The following is a 23,831-nucleotide window of genomic DNA, read 5'->3' on the forward strand; positions in this document are numbered from 1 at the left end:
GATGTGCATGGATAGTGATTATGGTGTCTAGGATGTTATATGAAGGAATTATGGTTTATAAATGGTTAATATGTTGAGTTTTGTTGCAAACAGTTTCTGGACAGATTGTGTTGTTGATGTTCAATTGACTGTAACGGGGTGTAAATGTAAAAGCCGATTGAGATAATTGATACTACAGTAAACTAGGTTGAGTCTAGTTTCTCAAGAATGTAAATTTGCAATTTTTGGACGTGTAAAAGTTAACCTTTATGATTTTACATAAACGTTGTGCAAAGCTGAGTTGTTAGACCTGCTGTTAGGTTGTTTTGTAAATGTTATATCTCATGAACTACGAGACCAATTGGGTTGGTTCCACTTCTAGAAGTTGACTTGTTGAGTTAGGAACCTAACCCAAGTGGTCTTGCAATTATTGGATTTTTCGTTTAACGGGAATTTCAAATAACATTCTGTTGCGCATGAATTTGACTGTTATGAGTTTGCTGTAATGATTCGATTTTTGTGAGAAACCTATGTGGAATAAAAATATAATAAAATATGTTCTGGAAACCTAAGACATATATGCTTTTGTGATGATTTTTGGTAATTTAATTGTGATGCTATGATCGGTGGGATAGACTAGATTTTCAAGTAGAATTCTGTCGTTAAGAAACTAGTTGCTGAATTTTGTGAAAGTTGCATGAAACAACGTGATTTCTAATTTATTATCGTGTTTTGACCAAATTGCCCTTGAGGGGAGTGATTGCTAATTTATTATCGTGTTTTGACCAAAATGCCCTTTCGGGGAATAATTGCTAATTGATTGTCGTGTTTTGACTAAATTGCCCTTACGGGGAGTAATTGCTAGTGATGTACATTATTAATATATGACACGTAAATAATTGCTCACACATGTAATGTATCACAAATGTACTTGTTAAGGTCACACACGATTCACAAACGAAACACGAAACATACTGTGTGCATAGGTATTATGTGCCGAGTCTAGAGACTCGATAATAGTTCCGACACTTAGAAAATCTCCTTGTTGTTTTTGAAGAACGCTAGAGAGAGTTTTCTGTGACACGCATCACTTGGTGATTTAATTTGGGAATTTCTTCGCAAACAGTGAGTTCATTTACCCCTTTTAAACTGTTTTTTTAAACGCTTTTCACTTGGGGGAGATAACATACTCCGAAAACGCATTTAAGATTTTGTTAATATAGATTATATATCACTTGTAAAGACTAAGTGGCAAACGCAATAACTAAAGTCCTTCATTCACATCGAACCGTTTAATATTGGATAATAGCGAGTCATTGTTGAGTAGTACTACTGGGTTTGACAAACCCCACCCAACGCTAAACTCGACTGGAGGTCGAGTGGGTGTAATCTTGGCTAAACATATACCATGGTCGGGATAGACCTGGTGGCAAGGCAAATGATAAACAGTCAGCTTCGGTGTCGAACACTTAGTAATACTTGTTTTATAGGCTAGCTACCTATAGATATATAATTGACATAACACTATCTGGTAACGCAAAACGCTGATCGCAAAACGCTGAACGCAAAACGCGGAACGCAAACGCTAAACGCTTTATTTTATATAAACTTGTGAACTCACCAACCCCGTGTTGACACTTTTAGTATGTTATTCTCAGGTAGCCGAGGCGGGCGCGCGGTATAGGATCATGCATTGCTTGAAAACGCTTTTGTTATGCAAACTATTTTAAAACTGTTATCTTTTGGTTTAAGTCGTCCTGCGTGACGTAACATTCATTTTATGGTTTTTACGCTTCCGCATTTAATTACTCGTAAACGTTTTTATGGTTTGATTATAACTAATGAATCCGATCCTGTTAGTTCACACCCTCTGATGGTAAAACTCCGTTAGTGGATTTTGAGGGTGTGACAGATTGGTATCAGATCCATTGGTTATAGCGAACTAGAAGCTGCATGCATACTAGACAATAACCGCGACGACCCATTAGTTATAATGATACGCACTGCATAAGTTTGTGTAGTCTTTGTTATCTTATCTCTTTACCTCTTTCACTCATACGCGCGCATACACGGCTTACCTGTAAGGATGTCGACGCCATCGTCATCATCATCCGACCCGATGTCTCACGCCCCTGGAAAGGAACCGCATCTTCCCAACTCATCGCTACCCCGAGTAGTCCCGGAGCTCGAAGCTCCTGCACTGAAGAGGTATCGCTTATCCGGAGGCATGTACGAAAACAAAGTTAGCTGGGATTGGTACCCTAATATGATCAGACGTATGGTCTATCGTGAACAAGTTCCCCCGATACCTCACCCAAACCATCCTGCTTACCCCAACACCCTACCACCCATAACCGAACCTGTGGAGCGAGTTCTCGCAGCTGTTGTCTCTTGTTTAGAGCGTAACGTGGGTTTTATATGCTCGGCGAGAGCGGATAATTCCCGGACTGATAAGAGATGGAACCGAAACCGAAGAGGAAATTTCCCGCCTGACAGCGGCAATGAAGGATATGCAAGAGGCTAGTGATCAACAAATGAAGATTATGAGAAAGTGGCAAGCCGAGATGATAGACTTGTAAGAACAACTCCAAGTAGCAAGGACCCGAACCGAGATAGCTTTAGAGCGTTGCGATGTCTTATAAGTGCAAATTGCTCAGAATGCAGCCGAACCTGAGGCGGAGCCCGAAGAGGAACCCGAAGAAGATCCCGAAGAGGAGCCTGAGGAGGATCCCGAGGAAGATCCCGAGGAGGAACCCGAAGAGAAACCGGAGGAAGAACCGGCAGAGCCAGAGGCACACTCAGAGGTGTCCTCAGACGATGTGCAAATGTGCAAATTCTTGGATTGGAACTGGCTAACACTATGAACTGAGAGGAGTTCAAGAATATGATGCGAGAAGAGTACTGTCCGAGAGAGGAGATTGCAAATTGGAATCTGAGTTTTGGTCATTGAAGATGGTGGGTTCGGAAATCGAAGCCTACACCACCCGTTCTCACGAGTTAGCTGTGATGTGTCCACGGATGGTAGACCCGCCGAGTAAGAGGATTGAAATGTATATTGATGGGTTAGCACCGCAAATCAGGGCATGGTGACGTCTTCCAGACCAGCCACGATTCGGTTAGCTCACAAACTAACGGATCAAGCAGTGACCCAAGGTGCGTTACCACCTAGGGGTTCAGCCACTAAAGCCCGTGACAACCCGAGTACTGACAACAGCAACAACAACAACAACCCGAGCAATGGAAAGAGAAAGTTTGACAACACCAGATCCTCATCCTCGAACCCCCCACAGCAACAACACTACCGTAAGCCCGAATTCACTCGGGGCTTCAACAATAAGGGTCACAACAACAATAACAACGGTGGCGGGCAGGGTTCGAGCGGATATGCTGGGAAATATCCGAAGTGCAACAGGTGCAACTATCATCATGCTGGCCCGTGTGACCGTGTCAAGTGTCTGAGATGCGGAAAGATGGGTCATCAGGCCAAGGAATGTAGAGGAGACCTAGCGTCGAAGAGTGCTCCTAAACCACCTATGACGACGAAGGGATGTTTTGAATGTGGTCATGAGGGTCATTTCAGAAAAGATTGCCCCAAGCTAAAACAGAACGAGAACAATGGAGGCAGCAGCGTTGGCGGAAACAATGGTAAAGGAATAGCTTTTGTTATTAGGTCGGGTCAAGCCCGCAATGATCCGTACGTGGTGACTGGTAAGTTCTCTGTGAACGATTGTTTTGCTTCTGTATTGTTTGACACTGGAGCTGATAGGAGTTTTGTGTCGAAAGCCTTTAGCCAACTCTTAGACTTAACCCCAACCCCGTTAGATGCTAAGTTTCCTGTTGAATTAGCTAACGGAAAGACTATAGTAACGACTCATGTACTTGCGGGATGTAAGTTAAAACTGTCAGGTCATGTTTTTGATATTGACCTTATTCATCTTACGCTTAGTAGTTTCGGTGTCGTTGTCGGCATGGACTAGTTATCCGAGAACCGAGCGGAGATTATATGTCACGATAAGATAGTCCACATTACTACCCCTTCCGGCGAGATCATTTCGATCCGGGGCCAGAGAAGCGGCATGACCACCAGCGTTATCACCCTCATGAAGGCGCAGAAGTATCTACGAAAGGGTCATCCGGCAATTTCGGCACAGATTGTTGAGAAACCCGCGGAGGAGAAGCGAATTGAAGATATACCGATTGTGCGAGATTTTCCGAAAGTTTTCCCGGAGGATTTGCCTGGACTCCCTCCTATTCGTCAAGTCGAATTCCAAATCGAGTTGACACCCGGTGCAGCACCCATAGCACGAGCCCCGTATTGGCTCGCACCGGCGGAGCTTCAGGAACTATCCACTCAGTTGCAAGATTTGTTGGATAAGGGTTTTATCCGACCTAGCTCATCGCCATGGGGAGCCCCTGTCTTATTTGTCAGAAAGAAGGACGGGACTTTCCGCATGTGCATCGACTACCGGGAGTTGAACAAGGTGACAGAACCGTTATCCTTTACCCCGAATTGATGATCTGTTTGACCAGCTCCAAGGATCGAATTACTACTCGAAGATCGATCTGCGATCTGGTTACCATCAACTAAGAGTGCGCGAAGAAGATATTTCAAAGACGGCTTTCAGAACACGGTATGGTCACTACGAGTTTTCGGTTATGCGTTTTGGACTAACCAACGCACCAGCCGTATTTATGGATCTCATGAATCGAGTATGCAAGGCGTACCTCGACAAGTTTGTGATTGTGTTTATCGATGATATTCTCGTCTACTCCAAGGACAATGCTGACCACGAGGAACACTTAAGGGTAATTCTGGAATTGTTGAAGAAGGAACAACTGTTCGCAAAACTCTCGAAATGCGAATATTTGCTTCGCGAGGTTCACTTTTAAGGACATGTGATCAACGAGAATGGTATCCATGTCGATCCCGGTAAGGTAGAGGCCATCAAAAACTGGGAAGCACCTAAGACCCCGTCTGAGGTGCGGCAATTCCTAGGACTGGCCTGCTACTACCGGCGTGTCATTGAAGGATTTTCAAAGATTGCCCAACCCCTCACCGCTTTGACTCACAAGGGTACTAAGTACAATTGGGGTGACGCGCAAGAATCCGCTTTTCAACTGTTGAAAACCAAACTCTGTAGCGCCCCTATTCTAGCCCTACCCGAGGGAACGCAGAATTTTGAGGTACACTGTGACGCATCGATACAAAGTTTCGGTTGTGTGCTGATGCAACTCGAGAAGGATATAGGTTATGCCTCTCGACAACTACGGGTTCACGAGAAGAACTACACGACCCATGATTTGGAACTCGGAGCTGTGGTGTTTGCCCTTAAGATATGGAGGCATTACTTGTACGGTACCAAGTTTACCATTTACACCGACCACAAGAGTCTCCAGCATATCTACGATCAGAAGGAGCTGAACATGCGACAGCGTCGTTGGGTCGAGCTGCTTAAGGATTATAATTGTGCCATCAAGTACCACCCTGGCAAGGCCAATGTAGTGGCCGACGCCCTCAGCAGAAAAGAAACAGATAAACCCAGACGAGTGCGAGCATTGTAACTCACGATTCATACCAACTTACCCGATCAAATTCGCGAGGCGCAACTCGAAGATTTGAAGGATAATAATCATCAGAACTCATGCGGGACATGAACAAACAACTTGAAACCAAATCGGACGGGGTCCGATACTTTGAGAACCGGATTTGGGTTCCACGATACAAAGAGTTGAGAACTCTAGTGATTGACGAAGCACACAAGTTCCGATATTCTATCCACCCTGGCTCAGATAAAATGTAACATGACTTAAAGGCACTTTACTGGTGGCCGAACATGAAAGCCGACATTGCCACCTACCTGAGCAAATGCTTGACTTGTGCCAGAGTCAAAATAGAATACCATAAACCATCTGGCCTGCTACAACAACCGGAACTCCAATGTGGAAATGGGAACACATTTCAATGGACTTCATCACGGGATTACCTAAGACATCGACGGGATGCGATACCATCTGGGTGATCGTTGACCGGTTGACTAAGTCTGCACACTTCTTAGCGATTAAGGAATCGGACAAAATGGAAAGACTGACTCGCGTTTACATGAAAGAAGTGGTGTCTAGACACGGAGTGCCTGTCTCAATCATTTCTGATCGAGATTCTCGTTTCACTTCGCACTTTTCGAAGTCGCTACAGAGCGCACTAGGCACCCGTCATGATATAAGCACAGCATACCATCCTCAGACGGATGGGCAAAGTGAACGAACTATTCAGACCTTAGAGGACATGTTGCGTGCATGTGTGTTGGATTTCGGAAAAAGTTGGGAACCTCACTTACCTTTGGTAGAGTTTTCGTATAATAACAGCTACCACGCAAGTATTAAAGCAGCGCCGTTTGAAGCACTGTACGGTCGGAAGTGTCGATCACCTCACTGCTGGGCAGAGGTGGGGGACAGCCAAATCACTGGTCCAGAACTGGTACTCGAAACTTCAGAAAAGATTGTTCAAATTCGAAACCGCATGGCAGCAGCACGAGATCGCCAAAAGAGTTACGCTGACAAACGCCGAAAGCCTCTCGAATTTCAAGTGAACGACCAAGTATTACTCAAAGTCTCACCTTGGAAAGGTGTGGTTCGCTTTGGGAAGCGAAACAAACTAAACCCACGATAAGTTTGTCCTTACCAGATAACGGAACGCGTTGGTCCGGTGGCGTACCGACAGGACTTACCAGCGGAACTCAGCAGTGTACACAATGTTTTCCACGTATCCAATTTGAAGAAATGCCTATCCGATGAAACCCAAGTAGTCCCTTTGGACGAACTGCAAGTTGATGAACAGCTACGCTTCATTGAAGAACCAGTTGAAGTTTTGGATTGGGAAACCAAAACACTCAAGCATAGCAAAATTCCAATTGTTAAGGTTCGTTGGAACTCGAGACGTGGACCGGAGTTCACGTGGGAACGCGAGGATCAAATGATGAAAAAGTATCCTCACCTTTTTGAAGGGCTGACCAAACACCGGAAACCGCGAAACTCGTCAAACCGTCAGAAATCACCGGATGTATGAATTAAATTTCGGGACGAAATTTCTTTCTACTAGGGGATGATATGACAAACTGAAAATTTTTCTTACTTTTTCAGACACTCATCACGACTTGACTCAAATTTTCGGGACGAAAAATCTTTAACATGGGAATGATGTGACAATCTTTGATTTCAGGTTAACTCCGTTAACTCAACTCCATCAATTCAAACTTTAGATCACTGAATCTATAACGCACACCTCATTACATTTAAACTAGGGTTTAAACGACGCTTAACACTTACTACATGTGTAGTCTTTCGAGAATTGCACCGAAACGCAAACGAGTTGACGCAAACGATTGGTGAATAAACGAAAAACGTAAAAACAATAATTATGTGATAATTATGTGTTAGACTTATGTGTTATGTGATAACATTGTTATAAACGTTAACTTGATATGCTAGAACTAGTTAATTAAGCTAGAAAAGTAACATTTGAAAGTTAAGGGACCAAAGTGTATTATTATTATTATTAATACAAAACAAAACCCTAACCTCCTTCTCTTCCTCCCCAAAACCCGACGGCAGCTACCCCCCCCCTCTTCACGATCGGCTCACACACACACACATATCACTTGGTTTTGATCTTGGTCTTTCACAATTGAAGCATCCTACATCCGTTTCTAGCCATCTTCTACTTTCCTCTTGCTTGTATTGGTGTTTTTGAAGGTATAATTACAAACCCTAGGTCCGATTTTCATATGTATATGTGTTCATATGTTTTATCTTGATTTGATGATGGATTGATTGTGCTATGATAACTAGAATTGGTATTATTACATGTTAATCGTTGTGTTCTTGATTTTGAATTCAAATAAAACTCTAACCATGGATGTAATGTGTAATTGATGTGCATGGATAGTGATTATGGTGTCTAGGATGATATATGAAGGAATTATGGTTTATAAATGGTTAATATGTTCAGTTTTGTTGAAACAGTTTCTGGACAGATTGTGTTGTTGATGTTCAATTGACTGTAACGGGGTGTAAATATAAAAACTGATTGAGATAATTGATACTACAGTAAACTAGGTTGAGTCTAGTTTCAAAAGAATTTAAATTTTCAATTTTTGGACGTGTAAAAGTTAACCTTTATGATTTTACAAAAACGTTGTGCAAAGCTGAGTTGTTAGACCTGCTGTTAGGTTGTTTTGTAAATGTTATATCTCATGAACTACGAGACCAATTGGGTTGGTTCCACTTCTAGAAGTTGACTTGTTGAGTTAGGAACCTAACCCAAGTGGTCTTGCATTTATTGGATTTTTCGTTTAACGGGAATTTCAAATAACATTCTGTTGCGCATGAATTTGACTGTTATGAGTTTGCTGTAATGATTTGATTTTTGTGAGAAACCTATGTGGAATAAAAATATAATAAAATATGTTCTGAAACCTAAGACATATATGCTTTTGTGATGATTTTTGGTAAATTAATTGTGATGCTATGATCGGTGGGATAGACTAGTTTTTCAAGTAGAATTCTGTCGTTAAGAAACTAGTTGCTGAATTTTATGAAGTTGCATGAAACAACGTGATTTCTAATTTATTATCGTGTTTTGACCAAATTGCCCTTGAGGGGAGTGATTGCTAATTTATTATCGTGTTTTGACCAAAATGCCCTTGCGGGGAATAATTGCTAATTGATTGTCGTGTTTTGACTAAATTGCCCTTACGGGGAGTAATTGCTAGTGATGTACATTATTAATATATGACACGTAAATAATTGCAAACACATGTAATGTATCACAAATGTACTTGTTAAGGTCACACACGATTCACAAACGAAACACGAATCATACTGTGTGCATAGGTATTATGTGCCGAGTCTAGAGACTCGATAATAGTTCCGACACTTAGAAAATCTCCTTGTTGTTTTTGAAGAACGCTAGAGAGAGTTTTATGTGACGCGCATCACTTGGTGATTTAATTTGGGAATTTCTTCGCAAACAGTGAGTTCGCTTACCCCTTTTAAACTGTTATTTTAAACGCTTTTCACTTGGGGGAGATAACATACTCCGAAAACGCATTTAAGATTTTGTTAATATAGATTATATATCACTTGTAAAGACTAAGTGGCAAACGCAATAACTAAAGTCCTTCATTCACATTGAACCATTTAATATTGGATAATAGCGAGTCATTGTTGAGTAGTACTACTGGGTTTGACAAACCCCACCCAACGCTAAACTCGACTGGAGGTCGAGTGGGTGTAATCTTGGCTAAACATATACCATGGTCGGGATAGACCTGGTGGCAAGGCAAATGATAAACAGTCAGCTTCGGTGTCGAACACTTAGTAATACTTGTTTTATAGGCTAGCTACCTATAGATATACAATTGACATAACACTATCTGGTAACGCAAAACGCTAAACGCAAAACGCTTAACGCAAAATGCTGAACGCAAACGCTAAACGCTTTATTTTATATAAACTTGTGAACTCACCAACCCCGTGTTGACACTTTTAGTATGTTATTCTCAGGTAGCCGAGGCGGGCGCGCGGTATAGGATCATGCATTGCTTGAAAACGCTTTTGTTATGCAAACTATTTTAAAACTGTTATCTTTGGGTTTAAGTCGTCCAGCGTGACGCAACATTCATTTTATGGTTTTTACGCTTCCGCATTTAATTACTCGTAAACGTTTTTATGGTTTGATTATAACTAATGAATCCAATCCTGTTAGTTCACACCCTCTGATGGTAAAACTCCGTTAGTGGATTTTGAGGGTGTGACAGATTGGTATCAGATCCATTGGTTATAGCGAACTAGAAGCTGCATGCATACTAGACTATAACCGCGACGACCCATTAGTTATAATGATACGCACTGCATAAGTTTGTGTAGTCTTTGTTATCTTATCTCTTTACCTCTTTCACTCATACGCGCGCATACACGGCTTACCTGTAAGGATGTCGACGCCATCGTCATCATCATCCGACCCGATGTCTCACGCCTCTGGAAAGGAACCGCATCTTCCCAACTCATCGCTACCCCGAGTAGTCCCGGAGCTCGAAGCTCCTGCACCGAAGAGGTATCGCTTATCCGGAGGCATGTACGAAAACGAAATTAGCTGGGATTGGTACCCTAATATGATCAGACGTATGGTCTATCGTGAACAAGTTCCCCCGATACCTCACCCAAACCATCCTGCTTACCCCAACACCCTACCACCCTTAACCGAACCTGTGGAGCGAGTTCTCGCAGCTGTTGTCTCTTGTTTAGAGCGTAACGTGGGTTTTATATGCTCGGCGAGAGCGGATAATTCCCGGACTGATAAGAGATGGAACCGAAACCGAAGAGGAAATTTCCCGCCTGACAGCGGCAATGAAGGAGATGCAAGAGGCTAGTGATCAACAAATGAAGATTATGAGAAAGTGGCAAGCCGAGATGATAGACTTGTAAGAACAACTCCAAGTAGCAAGGACCCGAACCGAGATAGCTTTAGAGCGTTGCGATGTCTTATAAATGCAAATTGCTCAGAATGCAGCCGAACCTGAGGCGGAGCCCGAAGAGGAACCCGAAGAAGATCGCGAAGAGGAGCCTGAGGAGGATCCCGAGGAAGATCCCGAGGAGGAACCCGAAGAGGAACCGGAGGAAGAACCGCAGAGCCAGAGGCACACTCAGAGGTGTCCTCAGATGATGTGCAAATGTGCAAATTCTTGGATTGGAACTGGCTAATGCTATGAACTGAGAGGAGTTCAAGAATATGATGCGAGAAGAGTACTGTCCGAGAGAGGAGATTGCAAATTGGAATCTGAGTTTTGGTCATTGAAGATGGTGGGTTCGGAAATCGAAGCCTACACCACCCGTTCTCACGAGTTAGCTGTGATGTGTCCACGGATGGTAGACACACAGAGTAAGAGGATTGAAATGTATATTGATGGGTTAGCACCGCAAATTCAGGGCATGGTGACGTCTTCAAGACCAGCCACGATTCAACAAGCGATTCAGTTAGCTCACAAACTAACGGATCAAGCAGTGACCCAAGGTGCGTTACCACCTAGGGGTTCAACCACTAAAGCCCGTGACAACCCGAGTACTGACAACAGCAACAACAACAACCCGAGCAATGGAAAGAGAAAGTTTGACAACACCAGATCCTCATCCTCGAACCCCCCACAGCAACATCACTACCGTAAGCCCGAATTCACTCGGGGCTTCAACAATAAGGGTCACAACAACAATAACAACGGTGGCGGCAGGGTTCGAGCGGATATGCTGGGAAATATCCGAAGTGCAACAGGTGCAACTATTATCATGCTGGCCCGTGTGACCGTGTCAAGTGTCTGAGATGCGGAAAGATAGGTCATCAGGCCAAGGAATGTAGAGGAGACCTAGCGTCGAAGAGTGCTCCTAAACCACCTATGACGACGAAGGGATGTTTCGAATGTGGTCAAGAGGGTCATTTCAGGAAAGATTGCCCCAAGCTAAAACAGAACGAGAACAATGGAGGCAGCAGCGGTGGCGGAAACAATGGTAAAGGAAGAGCTTTTGTTATTGGGTCGGGTCAAGCCCGCAATGATCCGTACGTGGTGACTGGTATGTTCCCTGTGAACGATTGTTTTGCTTTTGTATTGTTTGACACTGGAGCTGATAGGAGTTTTGTGTCGAAAGCCTTTAGCCAACTCTTAGACTTAACCCCAACCCCGTTAGATGCTAAGTTTCCTGTTGAATTAGCTAACGGAAAGACTATAGTAACGACTCATGTACTTGCGGGATGTAAGTTAAAACTGTCAGGTCATGTTTTTGATATTGACCTTATTCATTTTACGCTTAGTAGTTTCGATGTCGTTGTCGGCATGGACTGGTTATCCTAGAACCGAGCGGAGATTATATGTCACGATAAGATAGTCCAAATTACTACCCCTTCCGGCGAGATCATTTCGATCCGGGGCGAGAGAAGCGGCATGACCACCAGCGTTATCACCCTCATGAAGGCGCAGAAGTATCTATGAAAGGGTCATCCGGCAATTTCGGCGCAGATTGTTGAGAAACCCGCGGAGGAGAAGCGAATTGAAGATATACCGATTGTGCGAGATTTTCGGGATGTTTTCCCGGAGGATTTGCCTGGACTCCCTCCTATTCGTCAAGTCGAATTCCAAATCTAGTTGACACCCGGTGCAGCACCCATAGCACGAGCCCCGTATCGGCTCGCACCGGCGGAGCTTCAGGAACTGTCCACTCAGTTGCAAGATTTGTTGGATAAGGGTTTTATCCGACCTAGCTCATCGCCATGGGGAGCCCCTGTCTTATTTGTCAGAAAGAAGGACGGGACTTTCCGCATGTGCATCGACTACCGGGAGTTGAACAAGGTGACAGTCAAGAACCGTTATCCTTTACCCCGAATTGATGATCTGTTTGACCAGCTCCAAGGATCGAATTACTACTCGAAGATCGATCTGCGATCTGGTTACCATCAACTAAGAGTGCGCGAAGAAGATATTTCAAAGACGGCTTTCAGAACACGGTATGGTCACTACGAGTTTTCGGTTATGCCTTTTGGACTAACCAACGCACCAGCCGTATTTATGGATCTCATGAATCGAGTATGCAAGGCGTACCTCGACAAGTTTGTGATTGTGTTTATCGATGATATTCTCGTCTAATCCAAGGACAAGGCTGACCACGAGGAACACTTAAGGGTAATTCTGGAATTGTTGAAGAAGGAACAACTATACGCAAAACTCTCGAAATGAGAATATTTGCTTCGCGAGGTTCACTTTTTAGGACATGTGATCAACGAGAATGGTATCCATGTCGATCCCGGTAAGGTAGAGGCCATCAAAAACTGGGAAGCACCTAAGACCCCGTCTGAGGTGAGGCAATTCCTAAGACTGGCCGGCTACTACCGGCGTGTCATTGAAGGATTTTCAAAGATTGCCTAACCCCTCACCGCTATGACTCACAAGAGTACTAAGTACAATTGGGGTGACGCGCAAGAATCCGCTTTTCAACTGTTGAAAACCAAACTCTGTAGCGCCCCTATTCTAGCCCTACCCGAGGGAACGGAGAATTTTGAGGTACACTGTGACGCATCGATACAAAGTTTCGGTTGTGTGCTGATGCAACTCGAGAAGGTTATAGCTTATGCCTCTCGACAACTACGGGTTCACGAGAAGAACTACACGACCCATGATTTGGAACTCGGAGCTATGGTGTTTGCCCTTAAGATATGGAGGCATTACTTGTACGGTACCAAGTTTACCATTTACACCGACCACAAGAGTCTCCAGCATATCTACGATTCAGAAGGAGCTGAACATGCGACAGCGTCGTTGGGTCGAGCTGCTTAGGATTATAAATGTGCCATCAAGTACCACCCTGGCAAGGCCAATGTAGTGGCCGACGCCCTCAGCAGAAAAGAAACAAATAAACCCAGACGAGTGCGAGCATTGCAACTCACGATTCATACCAACTTACCCGATCAAATTCGCGTGGCGCAACTCGAAGCTTTGAAGGATAAAAATCTTCCATCAGAACTCATGCGGGGCATGAACAAACAACTTGAAACCAAATCGGACGGGGTCCGATACTTTGAGAACCGGATTTGGGTTCCACGATACAGAGAGTTGAGAACTCTAGTGATGGACGATGCACACACGTCCCGATATTCTATCCACCCTGGCTCAGATAAAATGTAACATGACTTAAAGGCACTTTACTGGTGGCCGAACATGAAAGCCGACATTGCCACCTACGTGAGCAAATGCTTGACTTGTGCCACAGTCAAAATAGAATACTAGAAACCATCTGGCCTGCTACAACAACCGGAACTTCCAATGTGGAAATGGGAACACATTTCAATGGACTTCTTCACGGGATTACCTAAGACATCGACGGGATGCGATACCATCTGGGTGATCGTTGACCGGTTGACTAAGTCTGCACACTTCTTAGCGATTAAGGAATCGGACAAAATGGAAAGACTGACTCGTGTTTACATGAAAGAAGTGGTGTCTAGACACGGAGTGCCTGTCTCAATCATTTCTGATTGAGATTCTCGTTTCACTTCGCACTTTTGGAAGTCGCTACAGAGCGCACTAGGCACCCGTCTTGATATAAGCACAGCATACCATCCTCAGACGGATGGGCAAAGTGAACGAACTATTCAGACCTTAGAGGACATGTTGCGTGCATGAGTGTTGGATTTCGGAAAAAGTTGGGAACCTCACTTACCTTTGGTAGAGTTTTTGTATAATAACAGCTACCACGCAAGTATTAAAGCAGCGTCGTTTGAAGCAATGTACGGACGGAAGTGTCGATCACCTCTCTGCTGGGCAAAGGTGGGTGACAGCAAAATCACTGGTCCAGAACTGGTACTCGAAACTTCAGAAAAGATTGTTCAAATCCGAAACCGCATGGCAGCAGCACGAGATCGCCAAAAGAGTTACGCCGACAAACGCCGAAAGCCTCTCGAATTTCAAGTGAACGACCAAGTATTACTCAAAGTCTCACCTTGGAAAGGTGTGGTTCGCTTTGGGAAGCGAAACAAACTCAACCCACGATAAGGTGGTCCTTACCAGATAACGGAACGCGTTGGTCCGGTGGCGTACCGACAGGACTTACCAGCGGAACTCAGCAGTGTACACAATGTTTTCCACGTATCCAATTTGAAGAAATGCCTATCCGATGAAACCCAAGTAGTCCCTTTGGACGAACTGCAAGTTGATGAATAGCTACGCTTCATTGAAGAACCAGTTGAAGTTTTGGATTGGGAAACCAAAACACTCAAGCATAGCAAAATTCCAATTGTTAAGGTTCGTTGGAACTCGAGACGTGGACCGGAGTTCACGTGGGAACGCGAGGATCAAATGATGAAAAAGTATCCTCACCTTTTTGAAGGGCTGACCAAACACCGGAAACCGCGAAACCCGTCAAACCGTCAGAAATCACCGGAGGTATGAATTAAATTTCGGGACGAATTTCTCTCTACTAGGGGATGATATGACAAACTGAAAATTTTTCTTACTTTTTCAGACACTCATCACGACCTGACTCAAATTTTCGGGACGAAAATTCTTTAACATGGGAATGATGTGACAATCTTTGATTTCAGGTTAACTCCGTTAACTCAACTCCGTCAATTCAAACTTTAGATCACTGAATCTATAACGCACACCTCATTACATTTAAACTAGGGTTTAAATGACGCTTAACACTTACTATATGTGTAGTCTTTCGGGAATTGCACCGAAACGCAAACGAGTTGACGCAAACGATTGGTGAATAAACGAAAAACGTCAAAACAATAATTATGTGATAATTATGTGTTAGACTTATGTGTTATGTGATAACATTGTTATAAACGTTAACTCAATATGCTAGAACTAGTTAATTAAGCTAGAAAAGTAACATTTGAAAGTTAAGGTACCAAAGTGTATTATTATTATTATTAATATAAACCTAAACCCTAACCTCCTTCTCTTCCTCCCCAAAACCCGACGGCAGCTACCCCCCCCCCTCTTCACGATCGGCTCATACACACACACATATCACTTGGTTTTGATCTTGGTCTTTCACAATTGAAGCATCCTACATCCATTTCTAGCCATCTTCTACCTTCCTCTTGCTTGTATTGGTGTTTTTGAAGGTATAATTACAAACCCTAGGTCCGATTTTTATATGTATATGTGTTCATATGTTTTATCTTGATTTGATGATGGATTGATTGTGATATGATAACTAGAATTGGTATTATTACATGTTAATCGTTGTGTTCTTGATTTTGAATTCAAATAAAACCCTAACCATGGATGTAATGTGTAATTGATGTGCATGGATAGTGATTATGGTGTCTAGGATGTTATATGAAGGAATTATGGTTTATAAATGGTTAATATGTTGAGTTTTGTTGCAAACAGTTTCTGGACAGATTGTTTTGTTGATGTTCAATTGACTGTAACGGGGTGTAAATTTGAAAACCGATTGAGATAGTTGATACTACAGTAAACTAGGTTGAGTCTAGTTTCTAAAGAATGTAAATTTACAATTTTTGGACATGTAAAAGTTAACCTTTATGATTTTACAAAAACGTTGTGCAAAGCTGAGTTGTTAGACCTGCTGTTAGGTTGTTTTGTAAATGTTATATCTCATGAACTACTAGACCAATTGGGTTGGTTCCACTTCTAGAAGTTGACTTGTTGAGTTAGGAACCTAACCCAAGTGGTCTTGCAATTATTGGATATTTTGTTTAACGGGAATTTCAAATAACATTCTGTTGCGCATGAATTTGACTGTTATGAGTTTGCTGTAATGATTTGATTTTTGTGAGAAACCTATGTGGAATAAAAATATAATAAAATATGTTCTGGAAACCTAAGACATATATGCTTTTGTGATGATTTTTGGTAAATTAATTGTGATGCTATGATCGGTGGGATAGACTAGTTTTTCAAGTAGAATTCTGTCGTTAAGAAACTAGTTGCTGAATTTTGTGAAAGTTGCATGAAACAACGTGATTTCTAATTTATTATCGTGTTTTGACCAAATTGCCCTTGAGGGGAGTGATTGCTAATTTATTATCGTGTTTTGACCAAAATGCCCTTGCGGGGAATAATTGCTAATTGATTGTCGTGTTTTGACTAAATTGCCCTTACGGGGAGTAATTGCTAGTGATGTACATTATTAATATATGACACGTAAATAATTGCTCACACATGTAATGTATCACAAATGTACTTGTTAAGGTCACACACGATTCACAAACGAAACACAAAACATACTGTGTGCAAAGGTATTATGTGCCGAGTCTAGAGACTCGATAATAGTTCTGACACTTAGAAAATCTCCTTGTTGTTTTTGAAGAACGCTAGAGAGAGTTTTCTGTGACGCGCATCACTTGGTGATTTAATTTGGGAATTTCTTCGCAAACAGTGAGTTCACTTACCCCTTTTAAACTATTTTTTTAAACGCTTTTCACTTGGGGGAGATAACATACTCCGAAAACGCATTTAAGATTTTCTTAATATAGATTATATATCACTTGTAAAGACTAAGTGGCAAACGCAATAACTAAAGTCCTTCATTTACATCGAACCGTTTAATATTGGATAATAGCGAGTCATTGTTGAGTAGTACTACTGGGTTTGACAAACCCCACCCAACGCTAAACTCGACTGGAGGTCGAGTGGGTGTAATCTTGGCTAAACATATACCATGGTCGGGATAGACCTGGTGGCAAGGAAATGATAAACAGTCAGCTTCGGTGTCGAACACTTAGTAATACTTGTTTTATAGGCTAGCTACCTATAGATATACAATTGACATAACACTATCTGGTAACGCAAAACGCTAAACGCAAAACGCTTAACGCAAAATGCTGAACGCAAACGCTAAACGCTTTATTTTATATAAACTTGTGAACTCACCAACCCCGTGTTGACACTTTTAGTATGTTATTCTCAGGTAGCCGAGGCGGGCGCGCAGTATAGGATCATGCATTGCTTGAAAACGCTTTTGTTATGCAAACTATTTTAAAACTGTTATCTTTGGGTTTAAGTCGTCCAGCGTGACGCAACATTCATTTTATGGTTTTTACGCTTCTGCATTTAATTACTCGTAAACGTTTTTATGGTTTGATTATAACTAATGAATCTGATCATGTTAGTTCACACCCTCTGATGGTAAAACTCCGTTAGTGGATTTTGAGGGTGTGACAATCAGGATCTTCGTCATCATTCTTGAGTCTTTTTAGTGCATCATCCTCACAAGTTAATTGTAAGATGAGTTTCTCATGGTCTTTTATTTTCACCCCCCGAGATGTAACAATCTCACGTAGAGCTTTCGTTTCTTTCTGGCAGAAGGAGACATAGCTCATCAATTTCTTCTGATTTTCTATGAGTCTTTCTTGATTCATACGTTCAGCAGACATTTGATTTTCATACAAATGAAGAAGATTCAAAAGCATGTCTGTTTGATGATGTGGTGGCATATTATAATGAGATGGATGAACTAGCTGGATTGGTTCCTGAGGCCGTGTAATTCTCATAAATGAAACATCACTAGGTGGAGGAGGCCTCATGAACGGTGTTTGAGGAGTAGTTGAGGAAGTAACAGAAGGTATTGGTATCTCAGCTAAAGCAGTGTGAGGAATCATACCAAGCCTATCATGAGGGACCATTGTCGTCATCAGTGTAAGCTCCGGAGTGCTAGTAGTAAGCGGCACCGCCAGGCGTTGAGGAGTGGACGACCTTGTAGGCTGAAATCCAAATGAAACACCAGCCCCAGCTGACACACGTTGCTTTGCTGAACCCTCAGTTGCCAGCACTTTTCCCTTCTTCTTTTGTTGAGCTGTAATTGTAGCAACTAACACAGCTTCAACTGCAGCTTGTTGTTCTAAGATAGCTGCATCACCGTCACCACCATTTCCACCAGAATCACCATCATCACCTCCTTCGTTCCCACCTTCTCCTCCCTCACGCTCGGAGTCCGAATCATCATGGATCCAGCGATCCTCGGGAGGACATAATCAGGACTCACAATATAACCAATCAAACGTTTGGTCTTTGGTCTCTCCTTCATATAGATCTTCATTCGACGTACAGTATCAGCCATCATATAATCTAGTTCCAGCACATCATCTACCAAAGTTTGATCAATGACCAAATTTGGAATCAGGCCTTGAATAATTAGCTGGAGGAACCTTGGATACATCAGAAACTTCTTCTTCTGGACCGTTTGCAGACACTGTTCTTTATGATGATAGAATATCATATCTGAAAAATTAAACTGCTTAATAAGAACGAGTGCCACAAAAGCTGACTGTAACATAACACGGCATTCATCAAACCCGCCTTTACATCCTCCCAAGCAATGGATTAACACATGTAAGAGATACTTGTAAGTAGGACATACCCCATTCTTGTTGTACATAGATTCTCCAATGTCACCACCATAAAATACACGACGAAACAGTCCTTTGATCAGCTCTTTATCAAATTCACATGGATAATCGACAGTATCACCAAAACGAAGAACTCGTCGAATCACACTAATATCAATAGTAATAGGAGTTTGGTTGATTGTGGCAGTGATATGGTTCTCCACTTCAACGTATCCTGTTGTACTCCAGAATTGACGAACAATACTGAGACGGACTTCAGGATCAACAGTGATAGAGTAGTGAATCCGTGAACGATGAAGAAACTCTAATAATCTTCCAAAGAGATTTTCATCTGCAAAATTTGTACCAACAAAGGCACAAATATTGTGTTTCTTGTCGTATGGCAATAACGGTAGAACTTGTTGTTGTTGTTGTTGTTCTTGTTGCTCAGCAACTGGTGGATCTTGGTACATTTGATCAGCCATAATAGTTAACGAATCTCCTTAACGAATTACCTTAATTCGTTGCATTAACCTTAACAAATTAGCTTAATGAATTGCCTTAATTCGTTACCTTTTACTTAACGAATATCCTTGAAGAATTAACTTAATTCGTTAAATTTTCCATAATGAATTGCTACAGTGATTCGTTGGACTTCTGTAACGAATCAGCTACAGTAATAACGAATCAGGTTGTTAGATCTGAACTGCTCGCCAGAATAACGAATTTTACCGGAAAAAGTGGTTATCACGCCGGAAAATCGTAGATCTAGCCGGATTCTAGAAATTCAAGCTTCATCCATGGTGAAATCATCAAATCACCATAAGTTACCATGAATATCAACACGTACACTCGGATTTTCATCACGATTCCGAATCCATAATTAGTTTAACTTAAAAATCATTGATTCAACATCAATTAAATCAACCCATATCATGCTCTTCCATGGTGAAATCTTCAATTCACCATATAACCACCAAAATCCACAGAAACATGCGGATTTCAATTATAAACACAAATCCATCATCCAATTAACTTAACAATCACTAAATCATCATAAACCGAATCAAAAGTTAACATGCTCTTCCATGGTGAATCACTCAATACACCATAACTTAAGACCAAATTACACAGGAAGCTTCATCTTCCATCAATAAACACGAATTCACCATCAAATCCACCAATAACACACTAATTTACTTCAGATCTGACCAAAACTCGAAGAACACGAAGAACACGAAAAACTCATATTCATAACTTAATCGATGCAACGAGAGCAGCAGTCTACTCTGAATTAACGAATCAGATGATTCATTTGAAATATGAATTAAGGAATCAGATGATTCGTTAATGCTAAACTAACATGTGTCTTGACGAATCAGATGCTAATTATTGTCTAATTCGTTAACATATGTATAAAGAATTGAAGTCATTCGTTACAGAGTGCGGAAGCGAATTAGAGTAACAAACTAAGAGATGGTTCGTTAAAACAACCTAATTCATTATTCATAATTAACGAATCATTTTTTATTTAATTTTAACTAAATAAACAAATAAATAAATGAATTAAATAAAGAATTTATTAATTTTTTTTTATAAAAATCAAAGAATTTAAGTAAGTAAATTAAATGAGTTAAATAATGGATTACCGAGAACCCGTATCTCGATAATCATATACCTTAAAAATATTACGTTTTTGAAACCGATAACTTAAATGAATTAAATAATATGAAAAATGAATATGAAGAATATTTTTGGTATTTTGTAATATTTAAAAAATGTATTTACATGAAAAAAAATATTCGAACCATGAAATAGACAATCTTTTTGTGTTTTATATAATTTTTCAAAGGCAACACATAATTTTGTATTTTTGCTGAGTTTGAGCAAAGAATCATATTGACCAAAATGCCCTTCCATCACAGTTTTATATTTCAGCAATATATGACTGGCGTTAAGTCGGTCATTGATATTGTTGTCCACTTAAATCTTATAACAAGTCTTCAAGTATTTTTGTGATATGATTAATGATTCAATTAGCGCACAGAATATCAGAAACTATCAGCCCCTAATCTCGGTTCAATCTTAATTTGAATTTTGCCGAATCATCCCAACTTGACTGAAACCATTATAGTGTTGATCAAAATTTTGAGAATTTTACAACTTTTGAGCAATGCATTAAGTTTCTTTTAATGTGAGTGAGTATGCACGAGTCCATCCGTTTGCTTACATACATTGTATCCCCTGTGGTCCGTTTCTTATTGGTAATGAGACGCTCGCAAGGGAGGAACAATTGTATGACTAACAACGGATTTTGATCAAGTCAGTAGTTTAAATTGTACGAAGTACAGCAGTGATCATGTTTAATGACTTTGGGTTTGCTCTAGAGGCGAGTGAAATATTCATGTTTATGAATACCTAGATGATTAAGCCGCATAAAGACTCACAGTGTCAAGAACCCTAACGCTTGTTATTTGCTTTATTATATTTTCGGTGAACCATAGCTATAAAGGCTTGAGTATGACTGGTTATTACATTTCTGCCATCCTCACCGAGATTTTTGCTAGAGACTAACACCCCTTTCAATTTGGCTTTTCTTTATGTTTATATCACTTTCTTTACTCTAACAACTTGTTTAAGACCTATCAATGCACCAATGATTTAGCACACAGTCTTTTAAGCTTATTTCTTACTGGATTTGGGGTCAAATAATCAATGTACTATCATTTTCTCTTTTTGCTTCAAAAACCATTTTGAGGAGCATATAACAAAATAAAATTTAATCGCGCCAGTTACTTTAAGTCTATGAATTAATGGCTATCATGTCAATCTACACGTAGATAACAGGACCAAAACATGCAAGCATGCTCCACACACTTAAATAACTGACATAATTTTTAGTGAGAAAATAAAGTAGAAAACTTAACGAACACCCCAAATATTCACAAGAAATTATTAGGACCAAACATATACAAGTATATATCCTTCAAATAGAAGTAATTGACATAATTTTCAGCGAACGTAAGCAAAAATATTTTTGGTTTTTTTCTTTACAAACAGGAAAATACAATCTTTTTGTCTTTCTTGGATTTTGAAATGTTTTTGGATTTTATCTATACAAACTAAAAGCACATTCTTTTTGTATTGTCTATTTCTCCCCCCTAAAATACAAAACCAAAAGAAAATTTATAATAAAATTAAAGATAGTTATCCTAATTTAAGGATATCAGCAAGGGTCTTTAAGCCATTTAAACCAAGCAAAAATTGAAAACGTGTTTTATCAATTGCTTTGGTAAATAAATCAGCCTTTTGAAAATCGGTATGTACTTTCTCAAGGTCAATTAATTTCTTTTCAAAACAATCCCATGTGAAATGATATCGAATTTTGATATGTTTCGTTTTAGAGTGTTGTACGGGATTTTTGGTGATGCTAATAGCAGCAGAATTATCATTAAGATGGGAGTAGTAAGAAACTTCAAACCATAGTCCCGAAGGTGTTATTGTATCCACAAAACCTGGGAACAGTAACTCGAGGCTGCAACATACTCAGCTTCAGCGGTTGAAGTGGAGACCGTCTGCTTTTTACACTGCCAGGAAACAAGCCAGCTTCCTAAGAATTGACATCCCGGTGTGGTAGACTTAAAATTAATCTTGCATCCTCCATAGTCTGAGTCTGAATAAGCGGTAAGATCAAAATAATCGTCTTTGGGGTACCATAACCCGGTGTCAGGATTGCCCCTCAGATATTGAAGAATACGCTTGACCGCTGCCAGGTGAGTCACTCGGAGACTAGCTTGGTACCAAGCATATAAACAAACAGCAAACATTATTTCGGGTCGAGAAGCAGTAAGATACATCAAAGAACCAATCATAGCTCGATAGAGGGTAGGATCGACAGTATCCTCCAATTCATCCGGTGACAAATTGTGACCCACGGGGAGAGGAGTAGAAGGGGTTTTTCCGGCAGTAATCTTGAATAGGCTCAAGACATCGTTCACATACTTTGTCTGGTGAATAAAGATTCCTTTCGCAGTCTGATGAACCTGCAACCCTAAAAAGAAATTCATCTCTCCCATCGAACTCCTCTCGAACTTGGTTTGCATTGATTTCTCGAACTCCTTACACAACACGTCGTTTGTTGACCCAAAGATTATGTCATCAACCTAAATCTGAACGAGAAGAAGATCATCACCAATATTTTTATAAAATAAAGTGAAATCAACAGTCCCACGTTTGAAACCATTATCCGTTAGATGGTTGGAGAGCGTGCCATACCAAGCTCTCGGGGCTTGATGTAGACCATTTAATGCCTTGTTTAAGCGACAAACTCGGTCAGGAAAATCAAGGTCTTCAAAAACCGGAGGCTGTAAAACAAACACTTCCTCATGAAGTTCACCATTGAGAAAAGCACTTTTGACATCCATTTGGTAGACTTTTATGATCTTATAAGCTACATAGGCTAAAAATATTCGTATGGACTACAATCTTGCAACAAGAGCATATACTTCGGTGTAGTCAATACCCTCTTGCTAATAAAAACCTTGCACCACTAAACGTGCCTTGTTTCTTACGATCACCCCACGATCGTCTTTCTTACACTTATATACCCACTTAGTCGGAATCGCCTTCTTGACTCTAGCAGGTTTGTCAATATGATCCCAAACACCCAAACGTGCAATTTGCTGTAATTCTTCTTGCATGGCTTCTACCCAAGAAGGATCTTGAAGTGCCATACGAGGAGTCGTTGGCTCAACTTGGGATAGAAAGCAAGTGAATTTAGCAAGATTTACAATTCCAGATGAATGTAAATCTGCATAAGCACACAATACATTATTATCACTTGATGAAGCAACTTGACGTCATGTCTGAACTCCCACATCAAGTTCTCCAATAATGTTTTCTTTCGGGAGATAATTATGAATCCTAAGAGTGGGATTCTCAGGAACATCAA

This window comes from Bidens hawaiensis, unplaced genomic scaffold (genome assembly GCF_021521415.1).
Source record: "Bidens hawaiensis isolate Kalapana, Puna unplaced genomic scaffold, B.hawaiensis_p1.1 tig00020147_1, whole genome shotgun sequence".
In the NCBI taxonomy this organism is placed as follows: Eukaryota; Viridiplantae; Streptophyta; class Magnoliopsida; order Asterales; family Asteraceae; genus Bidens; species Bidens hawaiensis.